A 23648-nucleotide genomic window follows, 5' to 3' on the forward strand; every position below is an offset into this window, starting at 1 on the left:
ATAAATAATTAATAATAAATAATTAATAATAATAAACCTAGTGAGGATGAGCAAAAATACAAGCAATGCTACTCACAGTCATTGACACTATCTAGAAAATCATGAATGAATGCTTACTTGCAAGACGCTTGGTCATGGAAGACATGGTGGTGAACCTCAAACATGGCGCCAGCCCTCACTGACTGGAGTGTCTGGGTATCATGGTGTGATAAAAAAAGATAAAAAAAAAAAACAAAAAACAAAAAAAAAAAAAACCATACTTCGGTCTTGTTCAGCATCTTTGGCTCTCAGAGTCTGAAATTATTGGGAAATTTTTTCTTTTTCTTTTTCTCTTCAAACAGTAAAAAATTGGAGTGTCTTTGCTTAAAGATTTGATCTTCCATCCTGGGTTCTTAAACCAGCCTGAGCAGGCCAGAAGAGTGGAAGTAGCTTCTAGTATTCACAAGCCCCTCCCAGGTTTTCAGTGGTAAGAAGATTGTGAGAAAGTTCCTAATAATCACGGAATGAGAGCTGGTTGCCAGGGGACCCAACCTGTGGTGGGAGAGGGGTGTGGATCTTCAGCCCCAGCCTTTAACGTCTAGGTTGAGGGGAAAGAGTCTGAGGGTCAAGCTGATCTGCAATAGCTGATGACGTAGTAACTTACATATGAACGATAAATTCTGAGAGAGAGAGAGAGAGAGAGAGAGAGAGAGAGAGAGAGAGAGAGAGAGAGGGTCTAGAGCCCCACCATTTTGCCAAACACATCTATGAGTCAAATGGAGTCATACTCCATCTCTACAAAGACAGGAACTCCCAGAACTCAGAATCAGTTTGTGCAGCTCTCAATTGGGCTCTGATTCTGTCTCCTTCCTTTGTAATTAAATGGTAATAGTAAGCAAACAATTTTTTTACATTTTAGGAACTCCACTAACAAATAACCAAACCTAAGGAAGGGTTCATGGGAGTCCCCATTTGATAACTGGTCAGACTTGTTATGTCCATGTCAAGGAAGAGGCAGTCTTAGGAGTCTGAGACCCATGAGGCCTTGTGTTAATGACTTCAACAGTAACACCACTCCTTCAAATTGCAAACCAGATGGCTGGTGCTGGATTGGTTGACATAAGGAACAAAACTCACACATCTGTTGACAAAGTGTCCTGTACTGTGCCGAGTGTTGAGCACATGTCCCATCCCCTGCCCAGTGTGCTCTGAACATCTTTGCTGACGAACGGTCCTTACAGACCTATATGCTACAGAAGGTGTGACATCATCACACATAACTTGGCTACATCAGTGTGCTTAGAAGCATCTCCGGATCCCTCCCCTTATTTCCTAGCTCAGGTCCTTAGAGGTACACAGGCTCTGTTGGGTGCCACTAACAATGAAAAGTAAAAATCAGAAACCAGGAACCAAAAGCACAAAATGGCCCCCTTTGCGGAAAATTCATGACTTCTTTAAGACTTAAGTTTTAGTTTTTATAAATTCCCACATGTAATGTTTTTGTGTAACATTCTTCAAAAACAACATCAGATAAAGTGAAAAGTCACAGCTTCCAGTTGCCCTGCTAATCAGCTGAGAGGCCCTGAGGGAATCAGTTAATGCCTGTTGTGCCTCAGTTTCTCCATCTGTCAGATATGGAAGAGAAGCAATGTTGGGGTCCCAAGGGTCATGGGACTGGATGAGGGGATGAATCGCATCTTACACATATCTGAGCCGGCTAAGTATTATTTTTTATCACAAATGGCACCAGCTGAACAGACATACTGTTCATATCGGTAATAAAAGGGGTTAGACTGGGGATTGTTGGCTGCTAGCCTAGCCTCAGGTTCACTGAAAGACTATCTTTCAAAGACATAGGGTAGAAAGCATTTGACAGTTAATGTTCTCCTTTGGCCTCCACAAGTGTGCAAAGGTTTGCATAGCCACACATTTGCTCACACATCACACCTAAGTAAAAGCACATATACATACATATATACCCACATACACATACATAGAAAAAGACTTTTGCTGCACATAACTCACTATTCTTTTAGTTATATTTCAATGATATTTCTTTATTTTAATAAAATCTATGGGACTAATTTTTTTTTTTCAGTTTTTCGAGATAGGGTTTTCCTGTGTAGTTCTTGCTGTCCTGGAACTTGCTCTACAGCCCAGGCTGGTCTCGAACTCATAGAGATCTACCTGCCTCTGCCTCCCGACTGCTGAAATTGTCGGGTTTAGTTATGTGTGTCTCTGTGTGTTTATCATGTGGGTGCAGTACCCATGGAGGTTAGAAGAGAGTGTCGGACCCCTGGAGCTGGAGTTACAGGCAATTGTGAGCCTCGTAGTGTGGCTATCGGATATTGAGTTCTCTGTAAAAGCGGCATGTGCCCATAGATGCCACGCCATCTTCCCAGCGCCGTTCATGTTCACTTTTAAATCTAGAGCTAGCTTTTGGCAAGAACTATGGGAATTCTTACTTTTGTCATTTCTAATGATGGAGCTATTCAGCAGCTCTGCAGCACACCCCGAGGAAAAGCCTGGCGCATGTGCTTATCAAAGATTCTCATATGCTCGTGTTAGCCTTTTCACAGTGGGATTTGAGTGCCTTCATCTCTCGGGCTATTTTAATGTATGACCCTCTCCAAGGACAGTTCTCTTTCTAAGGATAGCAAGATGGATTGGTCCTCCTAGCCAGGGCATCACACCAGACCAAGTGCAGAAAAGGCAGCTTAGCCAATGGGACTTGGTAACCTTCCCCATGGTTACACCTTGGACTTGATAACCTTCCAGCATGGTTGTACACTTCTGAGTGTGCCCCCATAACACTGTATCCACCCCTCCCCACAACACTGAGATTACCCATGCAAGCATAGCCATGTGTGTTTTATATCTGCACGCTAGGATCTACACTCACACCCTCAGGCTTGTTCAGCAAGCATGGTTAGTCATGGAGTCATCTTTCAAGTTCCCCTGGCATTGCTTTTAAGCCACCTTCTGCTTGCCAGCTCGCCACAGCTCTTGCACCTGATCCCTGTGCCACGCCCAAGTACTTTGAAATCAGCTTTTTGTCTCCTTCACTAGTCCTCATTGTCTTCTGCTCAGAGATACAAGCACTAAGACCCATGTGATACCAGAGAGTGACAGACAGACAGCAACTTGTCACCTGCTTCCGGCCTTCTACGCATAAGAGCAGCTTGCCTTCCTTTGCTCAGAAGAGGAACTAATGACACCACCTGGGCTGAGCCCTCTGCAACCAGCAGGCAGTAATTATCTACCATCTATCTATCTATCTATCTATCTATCTATCTATCTATCTATCTATCTATCTATCTATCTCTATCTATCTATCTATCTCTATCTATCTATCTATCTATCTATCTATCTCTATCTATCTATCTATCTCTATCTATCTATCTATCTCTATCTATCTATCTATCTATCTATCTATCTAATCTATTTTGGTAATTTTTTTCTTTCAGAAATCCTTTAAATTCCTACACAGCCATTACTTTTCCTGCTCAAGAGAGGCCCACACCATGTCCTAGCCCACACTCTCAGGTTGTTACAGCACTAATGAGAAAACAATTCTATGCCATGGGCAGCACGCATGCGTGTGTGGGTTATCAGCTCACAATGAGAAGGGAAGAGTCTAAAGCAATGATTCCCAACCTATGGGTCATGACCCCCCCTCGGGACTCAAAGGACTCTCTCACAGGGGTCACAAATCAGATATCCTACATGTCAGACATTTATATGACAATTCATAAGAGTAGCAAAGTTATATGAATTAGCAATGAAATAATTTTATGGTTGGGGGTCATCACAGCATGAGGAACTGTGTTAAAGGGTTTCAGCATTAAGAAGGCTGGGATGAACTGAGCTATTGGGAGGTGCATTAGCAAACTGCCACAATGAGGGGCTATGCAAGGTTAGACTCAAACTTCCCTCAGAATAGTTTTAGATGGGAAAGAGAAGCCAGATCCTGGTGGGAGGGGGATCTTTGTTTCCTTTAATGGATGGCAGTAGTTAGTACATGCAGAGGAATTCACTATGCTTGAATGTGAAAACTTAACACATTAACATTCAGGAAAGGTGTGTGCTGCTCCCACTCCCAATTTTGCTCACTTTTAAAATTATAAGTAATATTTAAATATGTACAGACATAAACCAAGACTCTATAATTTCTCTAAAGTCACCAGCTCTAACTAAATGCTTAACCAAATGCAGGTGGTATCCTAAAAGCCATTCCAATCCCCGACATTGATTTAATACTTGGACATTAATGACATGTAGTATCACCTTCCATCCTCTTTCTGCCCTGGATATTGAAAAGTGCAACTGGTGGGGTCCAGGACTTGACAATGCTCCTCTCATCCCAAGGCTCTTTCCGTACAAACCCGCACCTCTCCTGTGACATTGTACCATGCGGTCAGAGGGCATTTTAATTAGGAAGACTGGTGTTTATTCCTGCCAGTCCACAAATGCTAAAATATCAATGTCATCAAAGTAATTACTTTTAAAATCGAACATCAAAACCATGTCTGCATTATTTGCTGTAGGAGGAACATTTAGGTGCCCCAAAGCATGCTGGTCCTAGTTGCCACTATCATAAAATAATGAAATACAGCATTGAAAGTAATGATATCTTATCCCACTCCTCCATGGATAGCTGCATAGCCCAAAGGGCAGTGAAACAAAGACACCACTGTGAGTACAGGATGCTCCTTCTGAAAAACCAAACCGAGTTGTTCAGTCTCCCTGAAGTTCAGTGTCCTCATCTGAAGAATCTCAGAACAGAAGTAAAACGTCTCTCCTGCAGTCCTGTGCGCACAACACAAGGGGAGAGCCGAGCCCAGGGCCTGGTGTTCAGGGCATGCTCTGCAGATACACAGACAATGTTTCCTGTTCTCCGGCCAAGTTCCACCAAACGGAACAGGCTTTACCATACCTACCAGAACAGGAGCATTTCAAAACCATCTGAACTTGAGACATAAGAATCCCTTGGTCCATCCGCCTTGAAATTCTGATGCTGCTGTCAGTCACATTTGGGGTTTGGTTTTGACCATCAGTGAGGTTCAGGGAACATTTTGGAAAGAACAGGTCTATTGATACAAACAAAGAAAAACCAGACAAACGTGCGTGCATGTATGTGTGTGTGTGTGTGTGTGCGCGCGCGCGCGCGCGCGCACGCGCGCGCGTTTTGGTGCCCCCCAGAGGCCAAAGGTGTTGGGCGCCCTGGCTGGAGTCACAGGCAGTTATGAGCCACCCTGTGTGGGTTCTGGGAACCAAACTCAGGTCCTCTGTTAGGACAGCAAGTGATCTTAACTGCTCCGTCTCCTCAACCTCAACTTATTTTTATACTTAACAATTATGTGGAGAGAACAAAGGCTTTCAAGACATCTGAAGGTGTTGACAGCCCCAGCGCCGAGCTTCTGAATTATTTAAAATGGATATAATGGATAGTCAGTTCATTTTCCCGCTAACCCAGGAGAGCCCTGCAGAGGCGAGCTCTTCTGACACAGGCTGCAGCTATCACAAGGATGAATGAGCAGGTACGTTCCTCAGCTTTAGATATTTAATGTCCAGGGGTAGGGACAGGCAATTGCACAAGATGCTGGGGGAGGGTGTCTCCTGAACCCTAATTTCACTGTAGACAGTGATTCAGTCTTACTGGTTTTCATATCCCAGTGACTAACACAATGCTTGGCACACAGTAGGCATAAACAGATGAATATACATGCAAGCAGATCAGGAATCCATGTATCAGAGCACGTATGCACCATAAGGACTGGTTCAGCAGCAGTGATGATTTCTTTGAGGATTCACGGATTGAGGGAATCTAGAAGAGATGCAGTTGATGGAAGGCTACAGCTCTCAGGAATTAGAGATGGGAGACTGTCCACTTGGCATCTTCCACAGCCCCAGTGCTCAGAATGGGTCTCTACAGTAAAATGATCCTATTCTGACTATGGTTAGGTCTAGCACTTCCATAACACCCCATAGTGACACATTGTATGCAAAGGCTTCTTAGTTTGTGATTCATTACGAGGATGTTTGATTTATTTATAAACAGTTTGGTGGTTTATTATTTGTTACAATAGGAAGTTGAAGAAATAATATCTGGTCTCTAGTAGCTGTGTCTCAATGATTTCTATTGGCCTCCTGGGGTTCTCTAATAAGTAGCCATAAAAAGTCAATTTGTGAGTTCCAGGTCAGCCTGGTCTACAAGAGCTAGTTCCACGACAGGCTCCAAAGCTACAGAGAAACCCTGTCACGAAAAACCAAGGGAAAAAAAAGTCAATTTGTAATCAGGGAAAGGAATGTATATATTTGGCAGCATTTACATTGCTGTGATTGACAAAAGACATGACTGACAGAAACCTTGTGATGTAGGAAGAATAACTTCATGACAGTATTTGCATGTTGTAGTTAAAAATATTACCGGTCTGAGAATGAGGAGAAAAAGATAAGTGTCTGCTTGGATTGCACAAGGCCCTGGGTTCCAGCCCCAGCACTGCTCAAAGGTTACACACAAATATGAAAGACAGCTGGAGCCATAGCTCAGCTGGGAATGTGCTCACCAGGCGAGCATGAGGACCGTCATTCAGAAAACCTTAGCATCCACAGAAAATCCAGAAGAAATGGTGTGTCTTGTAACTTCAGAAATGGGAAACAGAAAGAGGAGGTCTGTGGGCTTGCTGGCTGGCCTGTCTAGCAGAATTGGTGAGCTCCGGGTTCAGTGAGCAACTGTCTTTAAAAATACAAGTTGGAGGCCAGGGCAGTGGTGGCACACACCTTTAATCCCAGCACTCGGGAGTTAGAGGCAGGTGGATCTCTGTGAGTTCGAGGCCAGCCTAGGACTGTTACACAGTGAAGCCCTGTCTCTAGAGAACAAAAACAAAACAAAACAAAATACAAGTCAGAGAGCAACTTGCCTTATGTGTTGTGTTTCCCAAAGTAAAGTCTGTTCTCCACATGCACTGCAAGAATGCCCACTAACACACACACACACCTGATTTTTTTTTTTTTTAAAAAAAAGGATCTGTAAAATATCTGGCTAAAAAACTTAATACCTCAAAGATGATCTCTTATAAATAGAAAATAAACTCAAACTCAGGCTCAGTAGAAATTCATCAACAGGCCCCAAATAACCATTAAGCTTCTTTTGTATTGGGGGGAAGGGAAGGGAAGGGAACATTCTTTTAGCTTTCCAGTGACATTCTCTTGGAAGGAGAATGTGAGAATAAAGAGGAAGGAGCAAAGCCACTGAACAAAGACAGAATGAGGTCTTGGCTGGGATGTGGCCCCTTGGCTTCCAGGTGGAGGATAATCATCTAAAAGGCGCTCACAGTCGCTGGGGGAAGGAGTGAACCTGAACCGGAGCCCCGGTGATTAGCTCAGAAACGCATTTTAGGCATTTTAGGCTTCCCAATATGTGTGGTTTCAGTTAGATAAAGGTCTCTAACCTGTATTATTCTTTAGATTTTCCTTCCTCTGAGATTTACCCTTGAAAATAATGCTGTCATTAAAAAATAGCCACTGTTTGCCATGAAAACATATCTCTAATTTTGTTTATATAGCATAACCTCATAGCCTGGTACTTTATGTTGAGTTGTAAGACGATGCCAAGGGTTGTTGCTAAAACATTGAAGCTAAAATAAGGGGTTCAGTGAAGGGTAATAAGAATTGGGTAAGCATGGGGTGAGTTTGGTCTTTATCACTTAAGGTAAGGTAAACCTTTGGAATAGGTGAAATCATGCTTAGAGTGTGAGATTTGAAATAACATTTTAAAGACTAAAACCAGGCATTTCATGAAGAGCCAATTCACTGGACAAGTTCCGAGTTCAAAGCTCCTGGTGGTCATTCTGTCAATCATACACTTTCATCCTTCTCTTACCATTGGGATCCCTTGGGGCTGGCTACGTTAATAAACAGAAGCCTGAAGGGAGAGAGAGAGACTGGCAAAACCACATGTCTGGGCTTCCCCCAGACCTCTGTAGCCTGACCTGTGTCTCATGCAAGTCATTAACTCACCAGCACACAGCGGAGCCTTATCCAAAACCATTCTACATTGAATGTCACAGATTTGCATGTTAATCATCTAAGCAGATTTTTAAAGAACAAGAGATCCATGACCCCGAGTCAAGGTCATATGGATCTAACAGAACCACGATTGCTGGTCAGGTTACAACTCCATCTTACTTCCTCCTGTGGCTGATCTTCCCAGTCTGTCTGTGTGCACAGGGGCTCTGTGCGAACACCTTGTTAACAATCCAGACCAAAGACATTGGGTCTCCCAGTGTGGATGCAAACAGAATTGAGAAAGAAATTGCCGCTCCTCACCCATGATAATCTCACAGTGCTACAAGGAAACCAACTTCCAGGAGCGAGCTACGAATTCCCACAGGTCATTGCTGTGCTGTGTCACTGAGAGACCAGGAGGACAGTCTTTGAGAACTCTGACCAAGTGAGCATTTCACTCAACGCCTCCCCCTGAATGTCACCTTGTCAAACGGTGAAGTTTACTGTAAACAACAGCTGTGTGGAGCAGAAATCACCTAGAGATAAATAAATCAGTAAAGAAAGAACCTTATATAAATACACCTGGGACATTTCAGTTGCTGAAGGTTTCCCTGACCGCAGTCTAATCCTGTATTTTTACAGATGCTGTTTGTATGTCACATAAGATGACCTGAGCATCACCGATGGCCACAGGAGGGACATGTTAACATAGTCATACTTTACTGCTTTGGTTTTACTGCTCTGGACTAAGATTTGGGGCAAATAAGCCCCGGTCTAAGCTACCCATTGAATTTATCACTCTCCGTCTTGAATTTCCCAGAATGACACCTGGGATCAAATAAATAACTCTGTTCTTGAGAACTCATCAAAACTCCAAAGACAAGTATAAGTTGAGGAAGGGCAAGGGAGGGGAACAGCTGAGGACAAAGTAACAATGACACATGTATGAGCTTGCATTGAAAGAAATTCATTTTTAAAAAGTTGAAATTAGAGACTGATTTTTTCCTAGCAAGATACATTTTATTAGGTTTTTAGCTTTAGTGGTCAGATAAAAATTATATTAATAAGTGTGTCTTTCTGGTAATTTTATGGGAGAAAATAATTCAAAGTGACTGTTTACCTTGGTCATCGCCCAATTTCATCAAAATCTTTACCACGGAAACTGGGTGTTTTCAGAGGCTCTCCTTGGAAACACCAACCCGTTTAACTATCAATCCTAAACTTTTGAATAGTGAGCATCTGAGTACTGCCATAAAAGATCCCACCTGCTTATCCTATATACTTATTCAAACCTGGATACTATGCAGGCCAGTAAGATGACTCATTTGGTAAAAGTGCTTGCTACAGGCCTGACCACATGCATTCGGTCCTCCAAACACACATGGTAGAAGGAAAATCTCACTACCCCGTGTTGTCCTCTGATATCCACTTGTGCTTTGTGGCACGCATGCCTGTCCCCAATGGTCAAAATAAAAGGTAAGTCCAATACAGTGTAATTTAGAATAGTATACTAAATGTACTAATACTTTGTATTGCTTAGTAGAGCGTGAACAAAGGCATGTATATGTATCTGAAACTTGCCTAAAAGGAAGGGAGGAGCTAGTCCAAACCAAAGGGCACAACAGAACTACAGTCAATGAACCCTCCATCCTTGCTGTTCATGTTGCAGGATCCAAAAACTAGTTTTGCCAAACCAAGATTCCAGAGAGGCAGTTCTCTGCAAAGCAAGGGTGCTGTTTTCTGCTCAATACAAGGTGCTTTGGAAGCCCAACAGGCTACATCAGCAGCCAGCCGGATCACCACCCCATGTGTCAAGGCATCCATATGACAAGCTGTTAATAACAGCCCCCAGAAGTATGTTGTTCACTGGACAACAATTATAAGTCCAGTTGTGTCCACTGGACACAATTATAAACACTCAAGCATGTGAACTCCATCAGGTCTCTGTCCAGCATCCTTAAGTACCCATCCTTAAGTATGTCTAACTTTCTTGTGCTGTCAGGCTCAAATATTTCCAGAGTGGGACCATCTCTGTCAAGCACTGATGTCAACTGGCTCTTACCTTCACATGAGGAGATCCTACAAACTGGGCAGAGGTGAGAGCTGCATTCACTCGCACTAGTTTGTGAAGCTGTTTGTTTCTTCACTCGCCTTGAAAAGCAACAGGTGTTTGCCGTGCAAGCATAAAGCCCTGAGCAGCGTGATCCCCAGCATTCACATTTTTAACAAAGCACAGCATGGTGGCTTGCATAAAAAATCTCAACGGTGCACACAGGCAAAACCCTGGAGCTTGCTGCCTGGCCAATCTAGTAAAATTGGTGAGCTCTGGGTTTATTGAAAGGCCCTGCCTCAAAAAGTAAAGTGGACAGAAAATGATGGAGGCATTTAATATCTGCTTGCACACAGACATGTGCCTAAGTATGTGGGCACCTGCACATACATACGCATGTTATCATACATGTACATATATCTACACACAAATCAACAAAATAAAAGTAGTATCAATTATTTAGGGAGAACCTTAAGAACTAGACCTAGAATAATAATCCATGGTGTATGTGTGCATGTGCACACACACAAATCTGCTCAAAGATGTTCATAAAAGAGACTAGAGAGATGATGGCTCTTTAGTTAAGAGTGCTTGCTGCTCTTGCAGAGGACTAGAGCTTGGTTATGTGCAAGACGACCAGCATCCACCTTAGGTTGCTCACAACAGCCTGTAACACCAGCTCCAGGGCATCTGATGCCCTCTTCTGGCCTTCACGGCCACATGTACTCATGTACGTAGACATATACTTACACAAAATTAAAAGTAATTTTATCCCAGTCTAGTTTATAACTTTTTGGATGTTTAGAAACATGTTGAATGTCCAAACAAAAGCAGAAGAGTAAATGCACTATAGTAAACTCATATTTGAGACAGCTACACACCAACCAACACTAGTGCTCAGGGGCTAGAGAGGCAAGTGCATGGGCTAACGTGCTTACTGCACGAGGACCTGAGTTTGGACCCCAGTTCCCAAGTGAAGCCCAGCAATGGTGGTATAAGTCTGTAACTCCAGGTCTTGGGAAAATGAGGGAGAAGGAACTCCAGGACAGTCTAGTTGAAATGGGAAACTCTAGGCTTAGTGAGAGAATAAAGTAATAAGATAGAAAGCAACCAAAGAAGATGCTCAACATTGATTGACCTTTGTCTTCTGTATGCATGGGTTTATGCACCTGCACGCTTACATCCACCGATGTGCACACACACCCACAAGTGTTCAAAGGGATCATTGACCTACCGTGATAACTTATCTGAAATGTTTGGTGAAACACACAGGAGGAAAAGTTCTCTGCATATTATGACCCTAGTTCTATAAAAAATATACAAACAAAAAAGGCTGGGTGGAAAAAAACATCAAAAATGCTCATATTGCTCACAGTAATATGAAATTTTAATCTTTCTATAATTTTAAAAAATTTTATAGGAATCATATATGTCAAAAAACAAATACTGTGTAAATAAAGCTCTGCAGAGCATATCTCTTTTGCTGAGTAGACAGATCACAATAGACAATGGGATATATTTCCAGCCTCCCTAGGCCGACTTCAGGACCTGCCTGTCACTCAAATGTGATAGGAACCCTGGTGATAACTTCTTCTTCTTGCTCTGTGTCTATCCCATCCTTGACCTTGACTTTGATTCTCAGCACATGTTTATATTGAAACACCCTGTGCCAGTCACCTCTTCCTCACAGCCCATGCTCTCCTTCCCCTCCACCAATCAGATCCAATCCCGCAGTTGACCAGCCTTGGTTGGCTCACTCGTGTTATTGACAATAAATGAATTAATCTTGAAGGAAACAAGTTCGTTGTACCAAGGAACAGAGCAAGTAGATGCAGTTTCCTTAATTCGTGATCCAATTGGGTTATTTTTGGGTTTTTAATTCTATTTTATGCATAAGTATGGGTATTTTGCCTGCATGTATATCTGTGTACCATAGACATACAGTGTCTGCGTAGGTCAGAAGAGGGTGTTGGATCCCTTGAAACTGGGGTTATAGATGGTCTGAGCTGCCATGTTGGTGTTGGGAATTGAACCAGAGTCCTCGGAAAGAGCAGTCAATGTTGTTAATCACTGAGCCATCTCTCCAATCTGGACATATGTGGTTTTTAGACACAAAGAACCTTCCTCACTGCACAGATGTGGTACTCTACCAGAGCCCACTCTTAGAGCTTTTTACTGTGACCATTACCCTTAACATCTGTACAGAACACTATTACTCTGAGCACAGATGAGGTGGAGCCCAGCTGCCCTCCAGTCTCTATAAGGTAGGGAGAGCGGTTCCTTCAATTGCAACGTAGAGACCTAGCACTAGGGGGCATATCCCCCTGAACTCCCAGACTGTGAGCTTCTCTGTAGATAGGGACACTGGAACACATCCACAGGTTCTGCAAGCTCTGGAGATAATGCACATAGCCCGCTGAAGAACGCGCTGGAACAGCAGCAGCAATACACAAATGCCAGTACTAACAACTGCTAAGTCAATGGGAAGTTCAAGGTCGCATAACTGGGAAGTGACTACCAGGACTGAAATACTGGCCTTTCCTGGCGAGTCCAAGCGTTTTAGACCCCATTCCCTACACTGTAAGAGAGGTAGAATGGTGTGGCCCGTGGGCTCGGCTTATCTACAATACGGCAGAATAAATCTGTCAGAACAAAGTAATTATTCCCTCAAAGAACTCAGGCAATAGTTTTAAAAAGTTAGGGTCTCGTTCACAACTCTTGTAATTTATACTTTGTTCTAACAATGGGATTCAAATGTCTTTCGGTGCATCGCTCTACAACATAGGAGCTCTGCCTTTTAGTCATTGTTTTACAAGGAGTTGAGCGGAGAGCTCAGACATAAAATTACAGCCCTTTCCTTCCCTGTCACAGGAGATATGTAAATGAACATTATGGACCATGGGAAATGTGAGCTCTTTTTGGAGCACTTCTTTAACTTCTAGAAAGTACCAGAATTCGCTATTATTTTTCAGAACATCTTCAGCTAAGTTTAAAAGCCTTTAAAAGGCTTTTCAACTCATTAACTAGGTTAATTAAGTTAACCTATAATACACAACACCTGGAAATCCATAGTGCAAGGGAAAAAATAAAACAAGGACAATACACATTTCAGAAGCAGAGGCAGGATGAATTAGGAAAAATAAAAGGCAGGCACAGGTTCCACAGGAAAGGAAGTCATTCTGCGCATCCTTTGAGTCATGTGTTGGAAGGCATTTAATGTGTGTGTGTGTGTGTGTGTGTGTGTGTGTGTGTGTGTGTGCCTTGTCTCAGTAATCTCCCTATGATAGATGCCACTCAGCACAGGAGTAGATCTTAGCAACCATCATAGTAGGGGCACTAGGAAGATGCATTAACTAGCAAGGTGAGGAAATGCCAGTGTGGCAGCAAGCATCTTGTCATCCCAGGACTATGAGGCAGAGACAGGAGGATCCCTGTGGTCCACTGACTCACCAGTGTAGCCTAACTGGTGAGTTCCAGGCTGATGAGAGGCCCTGTCTCAATGTAGGTGGTCGGCATTCCTGAGGGTGACACCTAAGGGTGTCATCGTGCACACATGAGCACACTCATGGACGTGCATACACAAACACACACACACAGCTTTAAGCAAAGGATACAGAATAGGAAAGCATCTTCAGAGACACTTTGCTTTCCCTTTCCATGGATCTGCTGTCCTGGGGATGAAGGGTGTGGCCCAATTTCTAGAGTATTTTCAATGAGACCAACTTGTATGCAAGACCTGGTTCCTGTTATGTTTCAATTCCTACAGTTATATCACCGAACACTCACTAATTTCCCCAGTGTGTTTGTTTCATGATTTAGAAACTTTCCAGAATCTAAGTAACATGTCTGGAGTAAAGAGTGGGATCACTGACTGTGGGAGAGTCCTCTAATTTGATACCCAAGCAGGCTTCTCCTCTTTAACTGAGCTCTCTCAATATAGACCCTCCTTTTTTACCTCTGAACTTCTAATTATGCCCTACCATGCCATTAAGAACAAGGTACACATACAGGCATTAACTTAACACAGACCTGTAGTACTAGAAGGCAAACCTGGAACAGGATGGCAGGACTTCAAAACAGAGACTACTTACTGAGTGTCTAGACATTTTCTTCTGCCATTACTACACAGATTCAAACTAACCCAGCCTGGCAAATAGCTAAGCAGTTAGAAGTGCTTATTGCTCTCCCAGAGGACCCATGTTCAGTTCCTAGCACTCACATTAAGCAGCTCACAACTGCCTGTAACTCTAGCTTCAATGAATACCTCCCCCTTTTCTGACCTCTGCAGACACACACACACACACAATAAATTTTAAAATAACATCCATACCCCTCGTCTGACCTCTGGAGCCATGTATACACACACACAAACAAAAACAATAAATTTTAAAATAAAATCCCTACCCCTCTTCTGACATCTGAAGCCATACACACACACACACACACACACACACACGCACACACACACTAAAAGCGATAAATTTTCAAATAAAATGGAATAGCCCAAGCCCGAAAGGAGAGGAGAAACTGCAAATGTTTCACTGCGTGTGCATATCAAACATAGGGTTTAGGGAAAAACTAAGACCCCTGACCAGCCAGGTTCTCTTCTATAGCTTCAACCACATGTATCCAAACATAGGAAAGGGCTTATTTCAATGCTATCAGTCTACACCGATGATTGACAGCGCTGCTCAGGACCTGGGCTCCAACACCTCTTACCGATTGTGCGCTCTAGACAAGCTATTATTTCTTAGCCTTGGTTTCCTTGACAATCACGTGAGACTGACAACAGGGCCACCTAGGGTTAGCTGCAGGTTACCCAGGAATAACGGCGGGCACGGAAAAGGGCCACACATTCTAATCACTACCGTCAGCAGTATTCAAATAGCAGAGTTCAATTTCCCCTTTGGGGGTTAGGGTAGAGGTTAATATCCTACCTCAGAGAGAGTTCACCTCCCTCTTCCCTTCCCCAGGGGCAACACTTGATAGCCTCGGGAATGAAGGAAAGCTACAGTAACAGACATTCAGTTCCAGAATGAAGATGCCACCTTTGTAACGAAAGTGCTCCATTTGGAAATTCAAAAGAAAAATCCACATTCCTTCTCAAACCTGTCCATCTTCATCAGTGCCTCACCTCACTCAAAACTTGACCACGCCTCTACACGTCGAAGCCCCTCCTTCCTCACCAGTCCTCACCTGGTGACTAAGTGCCACCCATTTGTCCTCTAAAGCTGCTCTGTAGATTTTGCTTCTCTTGCCCCAACACCCGCTTCAGGAACATTTCATGGTTTGGGGGAAAGTGGAGGGGACTGAAGCATCCCAGCTGACAACACCTGAGTTCCTACTTTATAGACTACTTCTCTCATCCTCCCAAGTCACTTTTGCACAATACAAATGGGATCAAATCGTGTCTCCTAATAATGACTGCGTGATTTCTTCTCTTCAATAGAATATATTCACAACCCCCAGCTCACCGCCGCAGCCTCGGCTGTGCTACCCTGTCATCTCATAACTGGGTGCTCCTGAGTATAACCTTTCCGTCTACACAGAAGGCCTAGTGCCTTCTGCAGAGAATGCCAACCACCCATTGGGAGCCAGTCCAAATGTGTACTTTCTGGCAGACACTTCTAGATTCCTTCCACTCTCCCATCTCTTGGCTCCCACTGACCTCGCTCCTTTTTGCATTAAATGCTCAGTGCTGAATCACTATCATTTATTATCTGCTAGATTCTTTTCTGGGAAGTACAGAACCTTGCTTTTTTTTTTTAAGCTCCTAGAGCAGAACCTGCCTAGCACACAGTAGGTGCTTAATAAATAGCCGTTCCATCAACTGGCACAGAGAGAATTAAAGAAGTGGGAAAATGCAACCCTGGTCACTGTCGAAGTTGGGCTCGATAAAAAGAATGGCGGCCCCTGCAATACACCTGACAATCTGCGAACGGTTACGCAAGTGTGATGAGCTCTTGCAAATAAGACTCTCGAGTTCCCACTTCTGTTAAATGTCCCTCACCGTGGAAAGCTGCGTCCTCCCAGATTTAGGTGGCTCGGGAAGGACATGCACACACTGAGCATTTTCTAAGATCTTACAATCTGGTCACTTTTGTTGTGGACACGTCTCCCTCCCCCAAATCCTCTTACCAGATTCAGGTAAATTATAGGTGCCCGGTAAACGCTAATTCGATTTGCAGGGGATCGGAAAGCCACGCACTACTCCCGTTTCAGGCTAATTGGTCCTATGTGGTGTAATAGCTCCGAAAGGGGAAAAGGAAAAATCAGTGTGGACACCGAGAAACTGCCGAGTGGAGTGTTCCTTCAGTTCTGCAACCCACAGCCCGTGCTGGCCTGCCTCTTGACTCACCCTACCGACTGCCCATGGCCATCTTCATGATATCCTGGAACCCAGATCCTGGCCAGCAAGACCTACTCCTTGGCCACAACTCCCTTGTCCTGTGTTTAGAACTTTCTGTAGTTAAGGACAATGGAAGTGTAAAAGTTAAGTTGTGTTGTAAAAATACCTCCCTCTTCGGAAAGTCTTTCTACACACGGATTCTGGCTAACGAATGCTTTCACATCTTTCATCTCCAGCCGTGGAAAATCATAGGACTGAATAATTAAAGAGAAATAAGAAACATTTGTGTGTGTGTGTGTGTGTGTTTGCTAAAGCAAGATTTTAAAACATGGCATTGGCAGTGGGTGTAATACTCCTCCGTTGACCACCTAGACCCCAGCGTAAGAAAAAGGGAGAGTGTCGAAGCCTGCAATCTGCTCAAATCCATTTCGGATAAGAAAAAAAGACAACAAGGCCTTGGGGAAATAAATCATTAACCAAAAGTCAAACCAAGGCACCCTGGAAACCAACGAGATCCAGAGGGAGCCGAGAGGGATCAGGCTGAGTCTGCCCTGTCCCCTCTGATGACTTCTGGAGAGAAGGACCCGACAGGCACGACGAACCCGGCACACCGCGCTCCTGTCCATGTCAGTTTTCAAACTTGAAGTTATTTTTAGATGACCCAAGCCGGCTAAGCCCAGGCAGGACAATTCTCAGCCCGCTGTGCTCAAAAGCCCCTTTCTCCCTCCCTAACAAATTTGGCAAAGCTTGGGGAGACAGGGGTCTCCTCATTTTCTGCTTTGCTCTCTGCGTCGTTGGTCTCCCCCAACTTCCTCTCTAAGCCCAAACCCCGGGATTTCTGGAGTTGTTCTGAATGCACAAGTTCGTCTGCACCTGCTGCTGCACCTGGAAAGGTGGACCCTTGGCCAGTAGGAAAGGGGAAGGGGCTCTTGGAGATGAGCGCCTCCTAGAGGGGGGCATGGGAGAACTGTCCTCCGGGATGCTTTGGGGACTGGCCACTAGATCTCTCCAGCTTCTCCAGCCTTGCCCCTAAACCCCTTGGTGCTTGATTCCCACTGCCCAGGTCCCCTGGCACCCAGGCGTTCAGTCCTGGTGGGACAGGGGACAGGGGCGATAGGGCCTGCGCCGTTACGTAACCGACCTGCAGGGCGTCTTCGATGCGCCGCGGAGGCAGCGGCGACGGTGGCGGCGACTCGGGGGTCCTCCGGGCTGAAGGCTGCGGGCGCGGCTCTGCCTGCTCACCTGACGGCGGGGCTGGTGCGGTGCCCGCGGGCCTGGGCGTGGGGCGGTGCGCACTGCGCGCCGCCTCCCGCTCTATGGGTCGCAGGGTCACCCGAGCTGTGTCTCCTGCCGGTGCTCCCGCAACCACCGCCGCCGTCACCCGGGACAAAGCGGCTCCGGGGAGGGGCCGAGCCGGAGGCTCTCGCCCTAGCCAGTGGAGATGGGCGCGCCCCCAGCTCCGACTCATCGGGCCAACCTCCAATCAGACCCCAGGGAAGCCAAAGCCCCTGCCTGGCCTCCTCTGGTCGCCTCCCTCCTGACCAGGAGCCCTTCTGGGTCCCCCACCCACTTCCACCTCCTGGGCTCCCACCCTGCGCTCAGCTGCACACCCCTCCTCTGCGATCGCGGGGCGAGCTCGACCCTTTGCAGGAATCTGACACAGAAGCCTGTTCCTAAAGGCATTGCCTTTCCAAGAAGAGACTCGCGGGTCACTTGCTCGAGTGAGGGCCTTTTTTTGAGGGTTAACGGGGGAAGGGTCGCTCCTGGAGCTAAGCATCTGTATACAAGAACACCAAAAATAATTGGGCCGCGAAGAAATTGTGGTGGACAGGACCGGGAGATTGTTTTCTTACAGGTCGACCTCTGGCTAGCTAACTGGGGAACTGTCTGGAAGCCTCTCTTGAGTGCTCAAGAGCTTCTGTGCTTGGTGGGAGCTGGCGCCCTCTGGCTGGGGCCCTGAGTGCGCCCTGCACACATCAATGAGAGTGCCCTGAGCTGAGCGGGCTTCAGGGCTTTGCCAAGGCAGGACCTAGGGACACAGGAGGACTTGAGCTTTCCAGGATTTCTAATGTGTGAGAGCCTGAAACTTTAGGAAATGGGAGGCACAGAGGTATTGTATTCCAGAGGTAAAGGAGGGCTGGAAGTGAAACAGAATCGGAAAGATTTACTTCTCCCCAAAATGAACCACTTGAAGATTCTGCAAAAGTAAGCAACGCAAGGATAAGGAAGCCCGGGGCTAGCGGTGGCACAGATGGGGACAGGACCGAACCTTCTGGCAAGATAACATCAATTACACAAAACTTTAAAATATGGAGACCATGAAAACTGAAGGATAGCTCAGACCAATCTGAAAGAGGAGAGAATCTCAGATAGAAATGAGTCCTGCGTCATGTCGCCTGTCTCGTTATGTACGTGGGTATTGTCTTGCATCTAGAATTCACTTCACTGGATTTTAATAACAGTATTAAAACCGCATCGAAGTAATAACACAAAGCACCCCCCCCCGTGTGTGTGTGTGTGTGATGGTTTGACTCTTCTCTCTGCTTAAATCTGCATTAATATAACTCAGCATTAACTAAACACCTCAGAGCTGAAAATGTCCTTTGACTTCATCATCTTTTGGACACATGCATTCTAAGTGTTTGTTAATTTGGATGAATTACCATTTGGGAAAGATAGCTTTTTTGAAAGAACATTCTTAAATCAAGCAAGAAAATCTCTAGAATTTTCCCTTGTAGACTATAGGTCACATTTGAATGGTCATAGAGACGAAGTTCAAACCCTCTTCCCACGGACTGTTTTTGAAGTACACGAAGGTAGTGATCATGTGTAACTCACCCTGAGCTTTCTCGTTTCAGGTAATAGATCTTGACCTCTTTCAACAAAGTTTCTCTGCAGTAGTTACTAGAATCACCAGTGTGCAGGATTTGATCACAGTGAGGTTCATTGTGTGAGCACATATTTACCTAGTGTGAAATCTTTGGTTATAGAATATATTTTGTAAAAATTTTGGAAAACAATAAAAGCACATTTTTTCATTGTGCAGTGTCTGTGAATGTGGGCTCATATGTGCACAGGACATGTGTGTAGGGCTGAGGACTCACAGCTGTTAGCCCTCACCATCAGCCTTGTCTGAGACAGGGTCTCTGATGTTCCCGTGTGGGTCAGGCTAGCTGAGTGTCTTGGGATTTGTTTTGCCTCTGCCCCATCTCACCATAGGCATAGCAGGACTACAGGTGCCTTCTGTCAGGCTTTAGGGGATTCTGGGGATTCAAACCCAAGTCTTCTTACTTAGGCTACTCAGTTCTTTATACATCGAGTCATCTTCCCGGCCTGAAAGACACAATTTTAATGATTGGTTTGAAGGAGACCATACATGTAAAAGCATTTAGCTCTTTGGCTAAATGTATGTTCATTGTTACAAAACTCAATTTGGCCATTTCCCTGCCACTGGAATATAGGTAATTTTAGTTTTCTAGACTCTTTCCTTAAGTTTCCATAGCCACACATTTCTCCTTTTTCTACAGAGGTAAAGTCTGCATTGGTCAGCCTGTGTGTTGCCGCAAAGGTCAAAAGTAAGGAAACCAAACTGATCTTCATCCTCTTCATCTAAAAGAAAGATTATCCCTAAAAGATATTATCACTAGCAAAGTAAATGGTAATAATTAGAAAAAAAAGAATTTGTGGGGACTGATTTTGAATGCATTTTGGGGAACAGTACTAAGGCTCACGGGTGATCAACAGGAAGGGTGATAACAAGATCACGCTGTGTGTGTTAGCACTTACTGAGCATGATCGATATGCCAATCTCTCTGAAAAGCAGTTTGTTTTTATTTAACTTTCCCGTAAGCCCTGGTAGGTAGATACGAAATATTAACCCATGGGAATTATGAAAACACAGCAGTGGGCTGGCCCAGCGGGTAAGGGTGCTTGCTGCCATGCCTGAGGATTTGAGTTCGCGCTCCAGAACCCACACAGTGAAAGTAGTCTCTAGCTTCCATAGAGAGATCATGACATACACACGTGCACACACATACACCCGGACAGTCGCTATATAAACAAAATGTAAGAGAAAAGGGAAGAAAGAGAAGAAAGGAAGGAAGGACAGAAAGAGTAAATGGAAAACTTTTCCAAGATTACGACTACAATAGCTAAATCCAAATCCAGACACTGGTTATAGACCCCCACTTGACAAGACTGGTCCCTGGATACTCATTACATTATGAATGGAAGCCTCTTCTGACATCCAAGAATTCTAATATGATTAAAAACCCTATTCTAGTTTTATTTTGAGACTAGATCACCATGGTTGCTGAGACTGGCTGGCTCCCAAGACAGCTTGATGTTAAATGCTTCTATAATTACCTATTGAGTGAGATTAGTTTTAACGAATCTGGATGATTAAACTCAACAGTGTTTGATAACTTTATTTTCCTGGGTAAATATTTTTATCATGTCTTCATGTGATTCCAATATTTAATTTTTCTAAATTAAATTTGCAAAGTTGTGTGACAAAATTCACTATTTTATTCACTTCAAAGTGAACAATTTAGTGGACTTTTGATACACATACAGAGTTAAGTACACACACATATGTACTTATACATATACATACACAACTTTGTTATCTAATTCTAGAATTTTTTGACCACAAGATGAAACCCCATACCTATTATGTAGTCACCTTTAATTCCCTACACCAAGGTGTTGTGAATCACTTGTCTGGTGTCTATCTCTTCTGACTTGCCTGTGTGAACATTTCATGTATATGAATTTATATAGTATATAACCACTCATGTTTGGCATCTTTCCCTTGACATAATGTTCCCAAGATCTATCTATACTATATCATTTACCAAAATCCCATTGCTCTCTGAGAAAGTCCAGGACCTGGTGGTTTCCCTGCTGAGTGCCACAAAACCAAAAAGAACTTATACCCATTATTTTCAAAAGATCAAAACATTCTCAAATAGCAAAAGATTTCTAAACTCATTCTCTGAGGCCAGAACTATCTTGGGTACTCAAATCAAACAAGAACACACAAAAAAGGAAGCCACAGAACTTATATATTGAGGTAGATCTCTCACGTGAGCCCATAGTTGGCCTGCTCAGCTGGTCTAAATCTCTAGCAAATTTACACGGTCTTCACACTTAACACACCTTAAGTGTTTTATAAACCATAGGTGTTTTATCTCTTGAGCCATTTCCACACACTGCACCCAAGAAACCGGCATCCTGATGATAGTCTTTCCTTCTATCCATGAACATGAATCTTCATTACTTAGTTCTTAGATTGTTTTCATCATAATTTTATAGATTTTCTCATAAAAACACTGTATATATCATGTTAGACTTATACCTATTGGATTTTGTATTATGGCTTTTGACAGGCTTAGTTGGGCTATTTGTATATATGAAGTTGTTACACTCTTTAAGGGGTCTAGTGTAGTTGCCTGTCTGATAGACAGTACACAACATCTTCTCCCAGTCTGAGAATTTTCTTTGTCTTTCTTGACTCTGTCTTGACTATTGAGTACAAAAGTATTTAGTTCTCACACACGCACAAAAAATAAATCAACTATTTTTCTTTAGTTGTTTGCACTTTAGTCTCAACATTTCTATGGTAAAATTATTTTGCAGTGTTTCTCCATGGCTAATGCAAAGCTTTCAGATATGTGCCTGGTTTTAGCTGTCTTGGCTCGTGCCCATGTTGGGGATGAGTTGTTCATCTCTTATGTGTGGCCATATGGATACTCTGACTTAAAGGTTATAGACACGCATAGTTGGATGTGTTCTACTTTTTCTCTTTCCCCTCCCAAGTTCTGGGATTAAAGGCATGTGCCTCTATGCCTAGTAAGTATGCTCTACTTTCCGGTGAAGAATTCTCTGCTCAAGCCTTGGAGTCAGCCACTTCTTCAAGAAGCTGTGCTTTGCTATTGTTTTGGCTTAGTGAAGGAAAGCAATTAGAAGCCAAAACCTGAGTGCTGGATTTTGTGCCTTAATGATGTTAAGGTGTGCCAATCCCAAGGTCTTCTCAATAAAAGGGCTGTGTGTGTGTGTGTGTATACCAATCTGCAATTACATATAAATGTACCAATTTTGCATCTTTATTTCTTCATCTGTCACTTTTTAGTGAGAGCATGAGCTTACAGCCACTCTGTGTAATCCCACAGCCTTGAGCTCTCGTACTTCTTTCCCTTCTTATGCACACACTCCCTTCCCCTGACAGTGAGAGAATGCATAGCTCCACTGTCCATGATGAATTGATTGATATGTTCATGCTCCAACAGTCCTCTAATTTGGTTCTCTAGTTTTAGAGATCTCAACACCATTATCATTTAGTCACATGGCCTTTTTGAAAGTACCAAATGTAAACAGAGGCGGAGTTTTTGTTTCTTGAACTCGTGGTCCCAAATAACCACACAAAAACTTGTATTAATTACAAACTATTTGGTTTATAGGTCAGGCTTATTACTAACTAGCTCTTACATTTAAATTAACTCATTTCTGTTAATCTATGTATTGCTACTCTTCGAGTCTTTTACCGGTCTTAGGGATGTAGTTTCTGGGACTTGTGTCTCTCTCAACTTCACCCCTCTGTTCTCAGTCTGATTATTCTTCCTAACCCTATCCTGCCTGACTATTGGTCAAACAACTTTTATTTTTTAAGCAATGAGAGCAACATATTGTCCACAGCATACAGAAGGGTTACCCCACAGCAACCAAACTCAGGGAAGGAGAGAAAGAAGGAAGGGGATAAGGAGAAGGGAAAGAGAGAATGGGAAAGGGGGAACTTGGAGGAGAGAAGAAAGGGGGATGAAGTCAAAGAGGAGAGAAAAGGACGGGGGGGGGGAAGAGGAGGAAAAGAGGAGAAAGTTATGGAGATTTTAAGGAAATAATTGAATGCAACACAGATGTCCATCTGTCAGGATAAAATGGAGCAGTTAGAGCTTCATCCTAAGCATTGCTTCTATGCTCTCTCCTTAAGGGTCTGACTGTTCCACTCTCAGAAGACTAAGCTATGCTTGTTGAATTTACTATGCATAACAGTCTGTGCTTTTCAGACATTTACTGTTGAACACTATAGCACTGCAAAAAATTCACTTCACAGTCTCTCCACATATAGTAAAATCCTGATGTTCAAATTATGAGAATGATCGCTTGATGCTGAGAACACCCAGATCTCAAATTTGGCATTCAGTGTGTTGAGTACCTGTTATCCTATGTAAATATTATCTAAATCTTGCGACCCTGAGTGAG

General features: G+C 43.8%; 1 protein-coding gene across 2 annotated transcripts in view; it reads right to left on the reverse strand.

Annotated features, from left to right (window-relative positions):
* The window catches only part of Rcan2 (regulator of calcineurin 2), a 235339-nt gene extending 217580 nt beyond the window's left edge, over positions 1-17759 (reverse strand). The window contains exon 1 of one of the 2 annotated variants that reach the window (XM_057751776.1): positions 17530-17759. The gene's annotated coding sequence lies outside the window, so the exon portion shown is untranslated. Of the gene's footprint in view, positions 1-16177; positions 16198-17529 lie in introns of those variants that run through there. The other variant, XM_057751777.1, reaches the window with a different exon arrangement.
* Between the last annotated feature and the right edge of the window lie 5889 nt (positions 17760-23648).

The sequence above is a fragment of the Chionomys nivalis genome, chromosome 19 (genome assembly GCF_950005125.1).
Source record: "Chionomys nivalis chromosome 19, mChiNiv1.1, whole genome shotgun sequence".
Taxonomy (NCBI): Eukaryota; Metazoa; Chordata; class Mammalia; order Rodentia; family Cricetidae; genus Chionomys; species Chionomys nivalis.